The sequence below is a fragment of the Thalassophryne amazonica genome, chromosome 3 (assembly GCF_902500255.1).
Source record: "Thalassophryne amazonica chromosome 3, fThaAma1.1, whole genome shotgun sequence".
In the NCBI taxonomy this organism is placed as follows: domain Eukaryota; kingdom Metazoa; phylum Chordata; class Actinopteri; order Batrachoidiformes; family Batrachoididae; genus Thalassophryne; species Thalassophryne amazonica.
In genome coordinates this window covers 107,920,745-107,937,029 of record NC_047105.1, presented here as the reverse complement: position 1 = coordinate 107,937,029, position 16,285 = coordinate 107,920,745, and the positions used below count along the sequence as shown (strand labels likewise).

Below are 16,285 nucleotides of genomic sequence, written 5' to 3'. Positions count from 1 at the left end.
CACCACATGACGTTCATGAGAGAAGCTGTAGTTGTAGATCATTTTTCTGTGATTCTGGGAGCGATGAGAGAATGGTTTTATCAGCCAAGTTCTGAGAGCAAATGCATCATCGGCTACGAAATGGTTCTTTTATATAACATGGGGTCAAGCGGGACAAAGTGCAGCATTGAGCGGGACAAAGCAGGTCGTACTGGCACAATGAACTGTGCAGCAGGCAGCGTAGGGATCAAATCTGTGCTAGTGTCAAGGGCTAATGTTTGTGGTTGACCTCATCAGAAATGAGCTTACTTTTCCCACCCAGCGTAGTAACGTAATAACACCTGAGATGAAGGTCATCACAATACTGCAATACCTGGCTATGGGTAAAATGGAAATTGCATGTAATTCTGTAACATTTATACAATGTCAAAGTAAGCGATGCCAGCAGCCAGAGCCTAAATGGTAGCCTATAACACTCACTTGTTTGAGAAGAACTTCACTTGTGTGCTGCAATCTCCGCTCTCGCTTTGGATTGCAGCATATACCAGTGCTTCTCACAATTGTCGCTTGTGCATAGAAGAAGGGGGAACGACGCCTTAATTTGTTGGGCAATGCACTCCCAAGTCTGCCTCTTTCCTTGTGTCGTGATTCCAGGACCCAATTTCCCTCTTAAAACTATTTTATTCTCCTCCACGAGCTGTGCCAACAGGCACTATTCTTCTGTCTAGTTGGGCTTTCTAGTACTTTTTTTAAATCCATTTTATTCATTGTTTTGGTCATCATGACAAATCAAACCTCTTTTTATAACAACGCCAGCAATCACAGGAGAGTAAATATAACAATAAGCTAATCAATATAATAATCGGCATGTGAATCAAGTACGTTAAAACATTTTGAAGATGTATAACAATTCATTTAATTTTGTTGAGTTTCATCATGGGCAGCACGGTGGTTTAGTGGTTAGCACTGTTGCCTCACAGCGAGAAGGTCGTGGGTTCAATTCCCGTGGCCTTTCTGTGTGGAGTTTGCATGTTCTCCCCGTGTGTGCGTGGGTTTCCTCTGGGTGCTCCGGTTTCCTCCCACATCCAAAGACATGCAGGTTAGGTGGATTGGAGTCTTTAAATTGTCTGTAGGTGTGTGTGGTTGTGTCTGTGCTTGTTTGTCTGTTTGTGGCCCTGCGACAGACTAGCGTCCTGTCCAGGGTGTACCCCGCCTCGCGCTCTATGACTGCTGGGATAGGCTCCAGTCCCCCGCGACCCTTAATTGGACTAAGCGGTAGAAGATGGATGGATGGAGTTTCATCATCATGACATAAAATGATTTTACAATTACATTATTTTACGATTACACATTTCTTAATACAGTTCAGTTTATATGATCGGTTGATTTTACTGTCCATAACTACGAGTGCGGAGTGCATTTGTTTTTTTCTCTTTCCCTTTTTGTGACAACCAATCACAACTCTTAGAAGACTGCGTCATACCGAGCAACGGGGTCAACCCCGCCTCCTCAATAAGATAAAAGTTTCTGTCCACTCCTTGCTCACAGTTGCTCTCAGAAACATCCTGGATCACTCTTAGGCTAAGATTCCTTGCTAGGAATCTTTAGGCTAAGGTGGGAGCTCTCTGAGAGGACTCTGAGTATCTTTGTGAATATGGACCCTGGTATGTTACTGGAACGGAATATGTAAGAAATGAACCAAATCTAGAGTGCCTGGATCGATTTGGAGTTCAGAGAAGAGTGGTCGCTGCCTCTGTCAGCCTCTGTTTGTTTCTGCTGAATCTATTTCATGTTTAATAAGAGTATGACCCTACGGTCACTTTAACTACAAATGATGACAGCAAGCAGTTGCCTTTATCACTTGATCACTGGACATGCATGCTAACATCGTAAGATGTTTTGCAATCACTTGAGAGATGTTTACAAAAACAGTGTTTTTAGATATAGAGGTGTTATTTCTCACTGACATTCATAAAATCTATGAGAAACATACAGTAGTGTTCAGAATAATAGTAGTGCTATGTGACTAAAAAGATTAATCCAGGTTTTTAGTATATTTCTTATTGTTACATGGGAAACAAGGTACCAGTAGATTCAATATATTCTCACAAATCCAACAAGACCAAGCATTCATGATATGCACACTCTTAAGCCTATGAAATTGGGCTATTAGTAAAAAAAAGTAGAAAAGGGGGTGTTCACAATAATAGTAGCATCTGCTGTTGATGCTACAAACTCAAAACTATGTTCAAACTGCTTTTTTAGCAATCCTGTGAATCACTAAACTAGTATTTAGTTGTATAACCACAGTTTTTCATGATTTCTTCACATCTGAGAGGCATTAATTTTGTTGGTTTGGAACCAAGATTTTCCACGTTTACTAGTGTGCTTGGGGTCATTGTCTTGTTGAAACACCCATTTCAACGGCATATCCTCTTCAGCATAAGGCAACATGACCTCTTCAAGTATTCTGACATATCCAAACTGATCCATGATACCTGGTATGCGATATTTAGGCCCAACACCATAGTAGGAGAAACATGCCCATATCATGATGCTTGCACCACCATGCTTCACTGTCTTCACTGTGAACTGTGGCTTGAATTCAGAGTTTGGGGGTCGTCTCACAAACTGTCTGCGGCCCCTGGACCCAAAAAGAACAATTTTACTCTCATCAGTCCACAAAATATTCCTCCATTTCTCTTTAGGCCAGTTGATGTGTTCTTTGGCAAATTGTAACCTCTTCTGCACGTCTTTTATTTAACAGAGGGACTTTGTGGGGGATTCTTGCAAATAAATTAGCTTCACACAGGCGTCTTCTAACTGTCACAGCACTTACAGGTAACTCCAGACTGTCTTTGATCATCCTGGAGCTGATCAATGGGTGAGCCTTTGCCATTCTGGTTATTCTTCTATCCATTTTGATGGTTGTTTTCTGTTTTCTTCCACGCGTCTGTTTTTTTAGTCTATTTTAAAGCATTGGAGATCATTGTAGATGAACAGCCTATAATTTTTTGCACCTGCGTATAAGTTTTCCCCTCTCCAATCAACTTTTTAATCAAACTACACTGTTCTTCTGAACAATGTCTTGAACGTCCCATTTTCCTCAGGCTTTCAAAGAGAACAGCATGTTCAACAGGTGCTGGCTTCATCCTTAAATAGGGGACACCTGATTCACACCTGTTTGTTCCATAAAACTGACAAACTCAGTGACTGAATGCCACACTACTATTATTGTGAACACCGCTGAGATCTGATTAGGGACTGAAAGTCTTCCTGTTTCTTACAAAATTCCAAAGAAATAATTCAGCTGTGACCTGACAAACTGACCTAAATTACTAAAGTATGTGATTAAAAAAATGATTTCAAGCAAGCATTTGGCTACATCTTTATGCTAAAAACAGACATGCTAACAAACGGTGCACAAATTTTATGAAACAGCGACACACATTACAGATGCTTTTTTAATGTCCTAGGCCTCCAGCATCCATAATGCCCTTGATTATTCCCTAAAATAGCCATGTTTTTAAAATGGAATTCTATTTAAAAGATTTGCTGTGTAGGTGTGAGGGAGACAGAGAATTAGGAATCAAGACGTGTTATTAATGAACGATGTTTTGAGTTATTCATACCATTTGCCATTGTTTAATTGGCTGTGCAATAGTTCTTTTTTAACGTGCAATTTTGGTGCTATACTAAATGTGTTATTGCACTTCCCGACCACCGCGCATGCTCCCACTACCAGGGACGGCGTCTAGCTATACATGGTGGTGTTTGTTCCAGCTTTCACCTTATGAAATATTCGTACCATTGAATGCATAAACATTCATTATTTGTATATTATAAGGATTTGAAACGTTACTTTTTTAACACACTTATTATTTTAAACATAACTGTAAATGTTACATGTTAATTAGTTTATACTATATGTGAGGTGTCAACAATCCAAAAACTAACAGAGATTTCAACTATACTGCACACAGGAAAAGAAAGTGAAATCTCTTTTAGCTGTGTTTATCCCGGGATCAATGAGTGGAATACAAGAGTAAGAAAAGTCCCCCCCCCCCCCCCCCCACACACACACCTTCCTCTCCCTGTTTCTTCTCCTGACCTTCCCCTCCTGACAAACCCATGTCAAGGTCACAGCAGAGCTCTCTGGTACTTGATTCTGTCCTATTAGCCCTCGATTAGGCTCCTGTCAGAGAGGCAACAAGCTGTCTGCACCCGCAGCCCCCGTGTCTGCGATCACGACCCCTGCTCCATCTCTGGATTCCCTCTGGGATCTACAGGGAGGAGAACAAGATTGAGGCAGGAATGGAATTGCTGCTGCCTTCACAGGGAGGAGGACACTGTGATTACTTTTCAGTGGCCTTTATGACTGAAGCAGCTACAAGATCTTTCTTGCAAGTGAGAAACACGAAAATACATTTGTTAATCGATTATCATGGGTAGAAGAGGTCCACATGAACAATGACATCCTGGACCTTCTCAGCATCTTTCTTACTTGTTTCTTTCTTTCTTTCACTTCAATTAAATATGAACACGCAGCCCCTTGATCAATGTTATCACCTTTGTGTTGTGATTACAGCTGTGTCACAGCCCCATTTGGTTAACAGAGTCATTAGCACCATGTCTGTCGGCTCTCTGACCTCCACCCCAACATCCTGTCGGACTGGATAGACAATAAAGCATCAGATGGCTAAAAGGTCAATCAGATTCATGAAAAAAGCGTCAAGGATGAATGTGTGTGCTTGATGAGCGCCGTGTAGCACCAGGCCTGCTGTTACGCTCTCTGACATGTGAAGTAGGAAAGCATTAAAAATGAATGGCGAGCAAAGAGAATTCAAGAAGCACATAAAACAGCCTGTAAATTCATTCATTAATGATTATCCCATGTGTCGCAGTTAAGGGAGAAGAAAACGCTGTCTGCTGGCGCCGTGAGGCTTCAACCAGCAGCAAAACACCAGCAAAACACCTTCAACCAGGTGTTTTGTGTTCCCCACAGGATGGGCAGTGATGACACACAGTGGGGGCTGCCCTGTATTTGGTAAGCTTTTTGTTTAACATGCCTGTGATTAAAAACCATTAAACCAATTATCCTAACAGCAGGAGAGCAGAGGACTTTTGTGGAATTTAGATGAAGTCTTCTTTCAGCACCATTGCCCCAGATATCTTAAGTTAGCTGAGTGGTTATGCAAGAGGATGGAACAGATTTCTCCTCCTCCCCCCCGTGTAGAGATGCATGATCACACACACACACACACACACACACACACACACACACACACACACACACACACACACACACACACACACACACACACACACACACACACACACACACACACACACACACACACACACACGACTGCTTCATTGCCAGCTACGTCCTAACATACACAGAGCTGACTTCCCAGCCAGCCGATGGGAGCTGACACAAAGCAAAAGAATCAGCCGCTTCTTCTCTGTTGTTACTATAACGCTTGGCTCGTGGCGCAGAGCGGCATCTCACTGTGTGGTGCTGCAGGTTGGCAAACTCACAGGGGTTTTTATTGGGGTGCTGTCCTGACCAATAGGCAGCGTGCCCAATGTTGACAAAGCCTGGTATCTCCTGCTGTCAGCCTATTCTGTGTACACCCTGTGGAAAGAATCAATTAGGCCAAGCTCACAACACAGCACTTTAATATTTGACTTTTAGTCAGAGGGCAGAAGGCAGGCTAGGGCAGCAACTCTTATGCTGACTGACGCTGGTGCTGGAGAACTGCCTGGCATCCGGTCCCTCGACCCACTCAGTTCAGCTACCTCCAGGCGCAGAGCCACCTCTCAAAGAATGGGTAACCCAAAGCCAGTTACCTACAGGGGATGAACACGTTCACTGACAGCATGCATCGCTGGCGCTGCGACACCTGGTTGGTGCAGTTCAACTAATGAGCTAACAGCTATTTTTATGTGTGAAATATCATGTAATGTGTTGTTTATTAACTGGTGCTGCAAATATTGGCTAATCGGGTAGCTGTCGTTGACAACAACCATCTACACCGCGCTACAAACCAAGCACTCACTGTATTAAAACACTAATCTAACTTCTGTGCCATCTGTCCTCTTTTGTTTAGCACTCTATATTTTTGGTAGTTGTTAGATAATATCTGTGCTAACTCCTTATTCTATGTTAGTTATCAAGTGTTTGAATGTGTTATTTGTTTGGAAGTTTCTGAGAAATATATGAGTTAAGTTTCACTTCCATCACATGCACAAGTTCCAGATATAGGGAGCACTCCCCCTGTTGGTGAGAGCCAGTAACATTTGAAATGTGAGACTAAACCACACCTACTGTAAACGCCCCATGGTATAAAAGTGTTGTACAAGCTACAGTTGTGGCCTTTCACAAGATGGACACTGTGAGGATCCCAGGCCTGGTTTCTAACACGACCTTAACTCAAAATGAGGAAAATAATGGTTTGGTTTTTGGTTAAGGGGCAGTAAATTACATAAAGAACCGGGGTAGAAATGACATAGCACTCTATATTCCAAAATCTTGGAAGTGCCCAGCGTACTTTACAACTTTCAATGTTGTGTGGAAACTGGAGTGCCTTCACCTGAGGTGTGTGACTTAGCATAGCTAAGCATAGTGGTCATAGCATAGCTGTGACCACCTGCAGCCTGCACATATGGATCCACCCTCTTGAAAAGGCAAATACAGCCCTAACAAACCCCAGCCCTACCACAGTCAGCGAGCTGCAGGCCCTATGCGATACTGCATACTTGCCTCATACGCAAGAAGAAGAAGGACGCTTATGTGGAAAATGAGGTTTCAGCAAAAGCACCCAGAGGCCCTCAGTGTCTATCACATGCACACGTGAGAACATGAGAATGTAGTCTGAGAAAAAAATTGTCACCTCTAACAGACTAATCTGGCTAAGTGCTGAGAAAAAACACCCCTTCAACACTTGCAAAAGCTCCTTATGCAACCAGCTGCAAGGAATGTAGAAGAAAAGTCTCTTCATAAATAACGAAAGCTGTGAAGAAGGGACAGCGGTTTTAGAGCAGAAAACTGAATTCAATGGGTCTTCATTCAGGACAACTGTGCCTTTGAAGAGTTTCTCTTGAAGACTTTTTGGGTTTTATTCGGCACGGCCGAGGGGGGCTTCTGCCAGCAAGAAGCTGCAGAAGAAAAGAAGCGGTGAATGCCTTCCTCACACAGTGGTTTGAAGTGGAGATCAGTCTTCAAACAGAATAGCAAACCAAAGACCCATCATTCACCTGCCTTCTCGTGTGAGTGTCACGGAGACAAGAGGAAAAATCAAAGTTCAGCCCAGTCAAGAAACGTCATGTAAGCCAGCGTGAGTGTTCACAAAGGAAACAAACAGCACAGTAACTGTGTTAGGATTCATTTACAGTGATTCATGTGTTAATCAAAAAGTAGAGTTGATTAAAGTCACACGCTGATGACTTTGCAAGTGATTATGAGCCAGCTGTGCACAGCTGTGCATGTAACACGCCCACATGTGCTGAATGATGCTTCTGCTTCTATCCCACTGCTCTCACAAGATCATGCTCATCACATCAGCATCACAGGCACACCGGATTATTAGCGATAAGCAGCGGTGACGACTCCGCGGATACGTGCCCGTTCACACGGACTGATTACTGCTCACAAAGACATTAACATTTTTTTTTAATTGCAGCACCCCTAACCTCTGCTTTAATGCATAAAACATGGTGTGTGCTATTGGTTCTTGTTCAGTAGGATATGATTAGTGCAATTTACATCAGTAAATCACTGACTGCACTGAAGCTCCAGGGTGCAGAGGAGGGTTTTTTCAGCTATTGATTTCATAATTTTAAGCTGTGGAGCACATTCATTAATTCTTGTGACCAATCCCCCCCCCCCCCCCCAAGACCCACATCATCCCCACTCTCAATGTTTCACAATAGCCCCACCATAATAACCATGTGGACTAATGACCACCTTGGGGGCACAGGCTATATCCAGAACCCAGAGCACTCTGATCATGATTTCAGCTCAGCTGAAGCAACAAAAGCCGCTGTCTAATGCTGCGTTCCAGGCAAAGCAGCATGTTTGCATTCACAACCCAATCTCACGCTATTTTCGTGATGACATCATGAAAAGTAAATTAATCTACGGTTTGTGATACCGTCACGAAAAGCACCACATTTACGTGACCGGAGAGCAAAATCATTAAGTGATGGTATCACGAAATGCAGGTTGACGTGGGGTTGGGAGGGTCTGTGGGGGTTATGGTTAGGGGAAGGGAGAGGGTTAAGTTATGGTTAGGGTTAGGGGTAGGCTCAGATATAGTCAAAGTGCCACGAAAATGTGACTCATTTCGTGACAGGAGCACGAACAAAGCGAGAGACTGGCTGTAATTAGGGGAGATCTGTGGGGTGGAGCCCCCACCAAAGCTGAAAGGCAAAAAAAGAAAAATGCTTAAAAAGGTGGGGGGGGTCTGAAAAGTTTTAGCCATGCTTATGCTCCCCTGAAGCATTTGGTAATAATAATAATAGTTCAGAATAATAGTAGTGCTATGTGACTAAAAAGATTAATCCAGGTTTTGAGTATATTTATTACTGTTACATGGGAAACAAGGTACCAGTAGATTCAGTAGATTCTCACAAATCCAACAAGACCAAGCATTCATGAAATGCACACTCTTAAGGCTATGAAATTGGGCTATTAGTAAAAAAGGTACAAAAGGGGGTGTTCACAATAATAGTAGTGTGGCATTCAGTCAGTGAGTTCGTCAATTTTGTGGAACAAACAGGTGTGAATCAGGTGTCCCCTATTTAAGGATGAAGCCAGCACCTGTTGAACATGCTTTTCTCTTTGAAAGCCTGAGGAAAATGGGACTGTATGGTATGGCATTCAGTCAGTGAGTTCGTCAATTTTGTGGAAACCTGGATTAATCTTTTTAGTCACATAGCACTACTATTATTCTGAACACTACTGTACCCTCTAGCACAGCACGGGGAATTAATGGTTAGCACTGTTGCCTCACAGCAAAAGGTTTATGGGATCGCTTCCTGCCTGAGCCTTTCTGTATGAAGTTTGCATGTTCTCCATGTGTTTGTGTGGGTCCCCTCCAGGCAGAGGCGGCTCTTGGCATTGGCCATATAGACAGGCCACCAAAAAAAAAAATTCAGTTTGTTTGGGACAAGTAAAAAAATGTGATCAGACAATTTCAACTTATTTTCAATTATATAGCGCCAAATCACAACAAAGTTAACTCAAGACACTTCACACAAGTAAGCTCTAACCTTACCAACCCCCAGAGCAAGCACACAGGTGACAGTGTTAAGGAAAAACTCCCTCTGATGATTTGAGGAAGAAACCTCAAGCAGACCAGACTCAAAGGGGTGACCCTCTGCTTGGGCCATGCTACTGCCACAAATTACAAAACAATTTACAAAACAAATATACAGGAAATGTTGCCGGTGCACAGGACAGGAGGGTTTCAGAAACAGACACCACACCCATCTCTGGATGGAGCAGCACCTCAAACAGAAAGAAAAAACAGAATCAGGCATCAGAAAGACAACAAATACAGTAAAATTTGTCAGCATTAAGCAACTAGAAAAACAAAAGAAATACTAATGTGATCGCCGGCCACTAGCCCTAAGCTTCACTAAAAGACCCAGACTTTAGATAAAGTTGAGGCCGCAGCCCACTCCGTTTACTAATAAATGAATTTAAAAGGGTAGGAAGCATAGTACCATACTATGCCACTATGCTAGCCATACAAAAGGGAAAATAATTGCGTCTTAAATCTGGACTTGAAAGTCTCTACAGAATCTGACTGTTTTATTGATGCAGGGAGAGCATTCCACAGAACAGGGGCATGATAGGACAATGCTCTGTGACCCACAGACTTTTTATTCACCCTAGGGACACAAAGTAGTCCTGCACCCTGAGAATGCAGAGTCCGGGCCGGTACGTAGGGCCTAAGTAGGTCAGCCTAGTAGGGAAGCGCTAGTCTGTAAATAATTTTATAGGTTAGTAACAGAACCTTAAAATCTGTTTTCGCAGGGACAGGAAGCCAGTGAAGAGATGCCAAAATGGGTGTAATGTGGTCAAACTTTCTGCTTCGTGTTAAAAGTCTGGCAGCAGCATTTTGAACCAATTGGAGACCCCTAATGCTGGACTGCAGTAAACCAGAAAATAGAACATTGCAGTAGTCCAATCTAGAAGAAACAAATGCATGAATCAGGGTCTCAGCATCAGCCATAGACAGGATGGGACGAATCTTTGCTGTATTTCGCAGGTGGAAGAAAGCAGTCCTCATAATATCTCTAATGTGGAGTTCAAATAAGAACGTAGAATCAAAAATTACCCCAAGGTTCCTCACTTTGTTGGTGTGATATATGACACACAAGCCTAGGCTAAGTGTTAAATTGATGCCAATGTCTCACTGGACCAAGAACCATCATTTCGGGCTTGTCAGAGTTGAAAGGTAGGAAGTTGCGAGACATCCAGCTTCTCAGTGATGCAAGGCAATCTTATAAGGATTTTATGTGGATGATATTATCAGCAGTTATTGGCATGTATAACTGAGTATCATCAGTACAGCAGTGAAAGGTAATCCCAAATGCTGCAATTGTGCCCAAGGGGTGCTATATAAAGGGAGAAAAGCAGGGGGCCTAAGACGGACCCCTGTGGAACCCCAAATTTCATGTCATTAAGGTCAGAGGTAGTGTTACTCTATAAAACACAGTGAGAACGACTGGTCAGGTATGATGTCAAACATGCAAGGGCACTCCAAGCAATCCCAAAATGATTCTCCAGCCTGTCGAGTAGAATATGGTGATCCATTGTATCAAACGCAGCACTATCCACAAGACTGTCTACTGATTGGGCATTTTGAAGCTAAGACATCAGGCAGTGTAGCTTCGAGTTCAGTCGTAGTTGAAGAGTTGATGCGTCACCGCAGTGATAAATAAGGTTGTTTTTCCACTAAACACAGCAGCTAAATTGTAAACCTAATAAGTGAGTGATCAGAGACCACTGATGCAAGAGCCATGATGTCAATATTCATGACAGCAATACCATATGTGAGAACCACATCCGGTCAGACAGCACAGATCATTTGTAACCTTGCCTGAATCGCACGAGTCTGATTCTGAAGTGGTGAAATCATTTTGTGTGTGTGTGTGTGTGTGGTGTTGTGAGCTTCTGAGCTTTCCCAACAGTGCGTGTATGTTGTGACCACGTGTGGGGCTGTGGAGTGAAGCTTTTCCACAGAAGCCACATTGATAAATTCACCCTGTTCATGACTAGATGAAAGCTCCGAACAAATCCGATAAGAATCCTTCCAAAAAAGATGTTTTTGATCAGTCAGTTGATTCACTTAAAAAATATGGCTCCTTGTGCTCCAAGGGACTGACACAGTGCCGTGCATTTTTTTAAATGCTCGAAGACACTGCTTCACTTTAAATACGCAAGTATATTTAAAATCATCTGTTTCACTGTTTGAGAGCACAGTCAATAAGAAGACACAGAGAAGTTCTCTCTGCAGCTGCACACACACTCTGCAGGAACCCCCCCACCCCCCGTGCTGGCAGACAAGTAGACAGTTGAGGCCAACCGGATCTGGATAAGATTTTACTGCTACATTATAGTTTTATGTTGTCTTGTTTGCACATTCTGCTTCTACTGTATAAGGTCCATTGTTACCAAATACAAGTACAAAGTATTCACTGACCACAGCACCATTTCAATTTCTGTTGTTGAAAAGTGTTACTGGGACCGACTTTGAGTTAAACCTCCACTGGAACTTGTGCATTCTGTTTTTTTTACTATATTGCACTGTTTTGTATTGTTTAAACGTAGCACCATTTTATTATTCTTACTCTAGGAGTTGTCAGAACTTTCTAAAAATTTGCACAAAATCTGAACAGGAACTATGGTTTTATTTATGTTATCTCATAATTTTTTTTATTGTTGGGCAGCACGGTGATTTAGTGGTTAGCACCATTGCCTCACAGCAAGAAGGTCATGGGATCGATTCCCATCTGTGGCCTTTCTGTGTGGAGTTTGCATGTTCCCCCCTTGTTTGTGTGAGTTCCCTCTAGGTGCTCTGGCTTCCTCCCACATTCAAAGACATGCAGGTTTGGTAAACTGGAAACTTTAAATTGTCTGTAAAATTGTGTGTGGGGGAGTTTGGGGGCATCAAACCATATTCTCGTTTAGGGAATCAAAATGGCTAGAGCTGGCTCTGCCTCCAGTTGCTCTGGCTTTTTCCTTCTTCCAAAAATGTGCAGGTTAGGCGAACTGGTGCCTCTCAATTGACCCGAAGTGTCCGTGCAAGTGTGAATGTGTTTGTCCACTGATCTGTGGCCCTGTAACAGACTGGCGTCCTGTCCAGGGTGCCTCAAGCCTCAAGTCCTATGACTGCTGGGATAGGCTCCAGCCTGCCTGTGACCCTTGACTGGAGTAAGTGAGTATAGAAATTGAATGAATGTACCTTCTAAAATACAGACAGTGAATAGATAGACAGAGGAGGGCATCTCTCCACTTTGTTACAAAAATTAAAAGGGCATATATTCGTCCCATCCTGCCTATGGCTGATGTTGAGACCCTTATTCATGCATTTGTTTCATCTATATTGGACTATTGCAATGTTCTACAACCCCAATTCCAATGACGTTGGGACATTGTGTATAATGTGAATAAAAACAGAATACAATGATTTGCAAATCCTCTTCAACCTATATTCAACTGAATACACCACAAAGACAAGATATTTAATGTTCAAACTGATAAACTTTATTGTTTTTAAGCAAATATTTGCTCATTTTGAAATGGATGCCTGCAACACGTTTCAAAAAAGCTGGGACAGTGGTATGTTTACCACTGTGTTACATCACCTTTCCTTCTAACAACACTCAATAAGCATTTAGGAACTGAGGACACTAATTGCTGAAGCTTTGTAGGTGGAATTCTTTCCCATTCTTGCTTGATGTATGACTTCAGTTGTTCTCTGTTGTCGTATTTTGCGCTTCATAATGCGCCACACATTTTCATTGGGCGACATGTCTGGACTGCAGGCAGGCCAGTTTAGTACCCGCACTCTTTTACTACGAAGCCACGCTGTTGTAACACGTGCAGAATGTGGCTTGGCATTGTCTTGCTGAAATAAGCAGGGACGTCCCTGAAAAAGACGTTGCTTGGATGGCAGCATGTGTTGCTCCAAAACCTGGATGTACCTTTCAGCATTGATGGTGCCATCACAGATGTGCAAGTTGTCCATGCCATGGGCACTAACACACCCCCATACCATCACAGATGCTGGCTTTTGAACTTTGCGCTGGTAACAGTCTGGATGGTCTTTTTCCTCTTTTGTCCAGAGAACACGACGTCCATGATTTCCAAAAACAATTTGAAATGTGGACTCATCAGACCACAGCACACTTTTCCACTTTGCGTCTGTCCATTTCAAATAAGCTCAGGCTCAGAGAAAGTGGCGTTTCTGGATGTTGTTGATGTATGGCTTTCACTTTGCATGGTGGAGTTTTAACTTGCACTTGTAGATGTAGCGATGAACTGTGTTAACTGACAATGGTTTTCTGAAGTGTTCCTGAGCTCACGCGGTAAGATCCTTTACACAATGATATTGGTTTTTAATTCAGTGCTGCCTGAAGGATTGAAGCTTACGGGCATTCAATGTTGGTTTTCAGCCTTGCCGCTTATGTGTATAAGGTTCTCCAGATTCTCTGAATCTTCTTATTATATTATGGACTGTAGATGATGGAATCCCTAAATTCCTTGCAACTGAATGTTGAGAAACATTATTCTTAAACTGTTGGACTATTTTTTTTCACACTGTTGTTCACAAAGTGGTGATCCTGAGACTTTTGGGGATGCTCCTTTTATACCCAATTATGACACTCACCTGTTTACAAACAGGTATTCTTTGAGCATTCATCAACTTTCCTAGTCTTTTGTTGCCCCGTCCCAACGTTTTTGAAACGTGTTGCAGGCATCCATTTCAAAATGAGTAATTATTTGCACAAAAACAATAAAATTTATCAGTTTGAACATTACATATCTTGTGTTTGTGGTGTATTCAGTCAAATATAGGCTGAAGAGGATTTGAAAATCACTGTATTCTGTTTTTATTTACATTTTACACAACGTCCCAACTTCATTGGAATTGGGGTTGTATGTTCTGGTTTACCACAGTCCAGCATTGGGAGTCTCCAATTGGTTAAAAATGCTGCTGCCAGACTTTTGACACGAAAGCATAATGTTTGACCACATTACACCCATTTTGGCATCTCTTCACTGGCACAGACTAGCACCTCCCTACGTAGCTGACCTACTTAAACCTTATGTACCGGCCTGGGCTCTGCGTTCTCAGGGTGCAGGGTTACTTAGTGTCCCTAGGATGACTAAAATGTTTGCAGGTCACATTGCTTTCTCTTATCATACACCTGCTTTGTGGAATGATCTCCGTGTGTCAATAAAATAGTCAGATTCAGTAGAGACTTTCAAGTCCAGACTTAAGATGCACTTATTTTCCATTTTGTATGGCTAGCATACTGGCATAGTATGTTACTATGCTTTCTACTCATTAAATTCATTTTATTAGGAAACAGAGCAGGTCGCAACCTCAACTTTATCTAAATTCTGGGTCTATTAGTGAAGCTTAGGGCTAGTGGCCGGCGATCACTTTAGTATTTCTGTTTTTCTTGTTGCTTAATGCTGGCAAATTATACTGTATTTGTTGTCTTTCTGATGCCTGATTCTGTTTTTTTTTTTCTCTCTGTTTGAGGTGCAGCTCCATCCAGAGATGGGAGTTGGTGTCTTCTGCAACCCTCCCGTCCTGTGCACCAGCATGGACTCCCACAATTTCCTGTATATTTGTATTGTAATTTGTGTCTGTAGCATGGCCCAAGCAGAGGGTCACCCCTTTAAGTCTGGCCTGCTTGAGGTTTCTTCCTCAAATCATCAGAGGGAGTTTTTCCTTAACACTGTCACCTGTGTGCTTGCTCTTGGGGTTGGTAAGGTTAGACCTTACTTGTGTAAAGTGCCTTGAGGCAGCTTTTTGTGATTTGGCAATATATAAATGAAATAAATTGAATTTAAATTGAATATAATGTGGACGAACTTAGGTACAGACACTCTGACAGGTAAAACATAAATACAAACAACTGTATAATGGTCTACCAGCAGATACAAGTGGAAGGAGCTACGATGTGCACATGAATGATGAAACATGCACACACGGTCTGAAATATACTGACCCACATCTGTGTGCACAGATGCAGAGTAAACAGAGAAGGCTAGCTGTGGTGATAAGAACACGGCTGCATGAACATGCCTGAACAAGTCTCACTTGCTATCTTTCAGGGAGCAGAAGTAGTGAGATGGTCGGAAGAGCATTTCCATTCACAGAGTGGAAAAGATGAACAGCCTTACCTTCTAAACAAGCTTTCACTGATGTTCTCCTCTCCCACAGATGTCCAACTTTGTCCAAATTCTGAAAGCAAACACAAGTCCAGAGTGGATGAATACTTGAAACATGCATAACCTCCACTTATCAGCTCAAACACAGCCAGCCTATCATGTAGCTGTGCAACTTGGCTTCATGTTGTAAATAATTTTGAACCTAAAATAATCTTCAGTCCGTTTATCCCTGCTTGGTGTTGATCTAAACTGTCCTTGTGCTCTCACAGCCAGAGTCGAGATGCCATTCCCAGTCACCACTCCTCCGTCACACTGACCCCTCAGCATGGCCACACATAATAAGGAGACAACCAACCACACGTCATTCCACGTGGTTCCCAATCACACCCATGTGGAAATAACTACACCACAATAACTCTACACCCACTGGCCATTTCATTAGGCACGCCTTACTAGTATTGGATTAGACCCCCCACTTATATCACCTTCTCCATTCCAATGCTTGGTTTGAACTTCAGCAGAACCTCTTCAATATGTCTGCATCCCTGAGATTTAGCGTGACTGGCTGATTAGATATGTGTTTTAATGAGTAGTGGTGTACTTAATAAAGTGGCCAGTCAAAATATAGTCAGGTCCATAAGGATTTGGAGAGTGACATAATATACCTACTAGCGTGTTGCCTGTGGGGATCCACAGGCTCTAAATTGGGTAGCGTTTATAAAATAGGTTGCTGACATTTTTCAAGGGTCGTAATAAATTATGCAAAGTTTCTTTAATGAGTTGGAATGGTGTGTGAGTCCAGAACCTTCAACCTCAACAGTTTTTTAGAAGACCTCAACCCTTTTATTTCCTGTTAATTACACAGGTTTTTTTTTTAATGTT

The 16,285-nt window shown here is 42.4% G+C and overlaps 1 protein-coding gene across 4 annotated transcripts in view; it reads right to left on the bottom strand.

Moving 5' to 3' along the window:
• Window positions 1–16,285, bottom strand: part of sulf2a (sulfatase 2a) — a 142,316-nt gene that overhangs the window by 90,660 nt on the left and 35,371 nt on the right. For all 4 annotated transcript variants that reach the window (XM_034167247.1, XM_034167246.1, XM_034167251.1 and 1 more), the window contains exon 2: window positions 15,416–15,476. The gene's annotated coding sequence lies outside the window, so the exon portion shown is untranslated. The remainder of the gene's footprint in view (window positions 1–15,415; window positions 15,477–16,285) is intronic.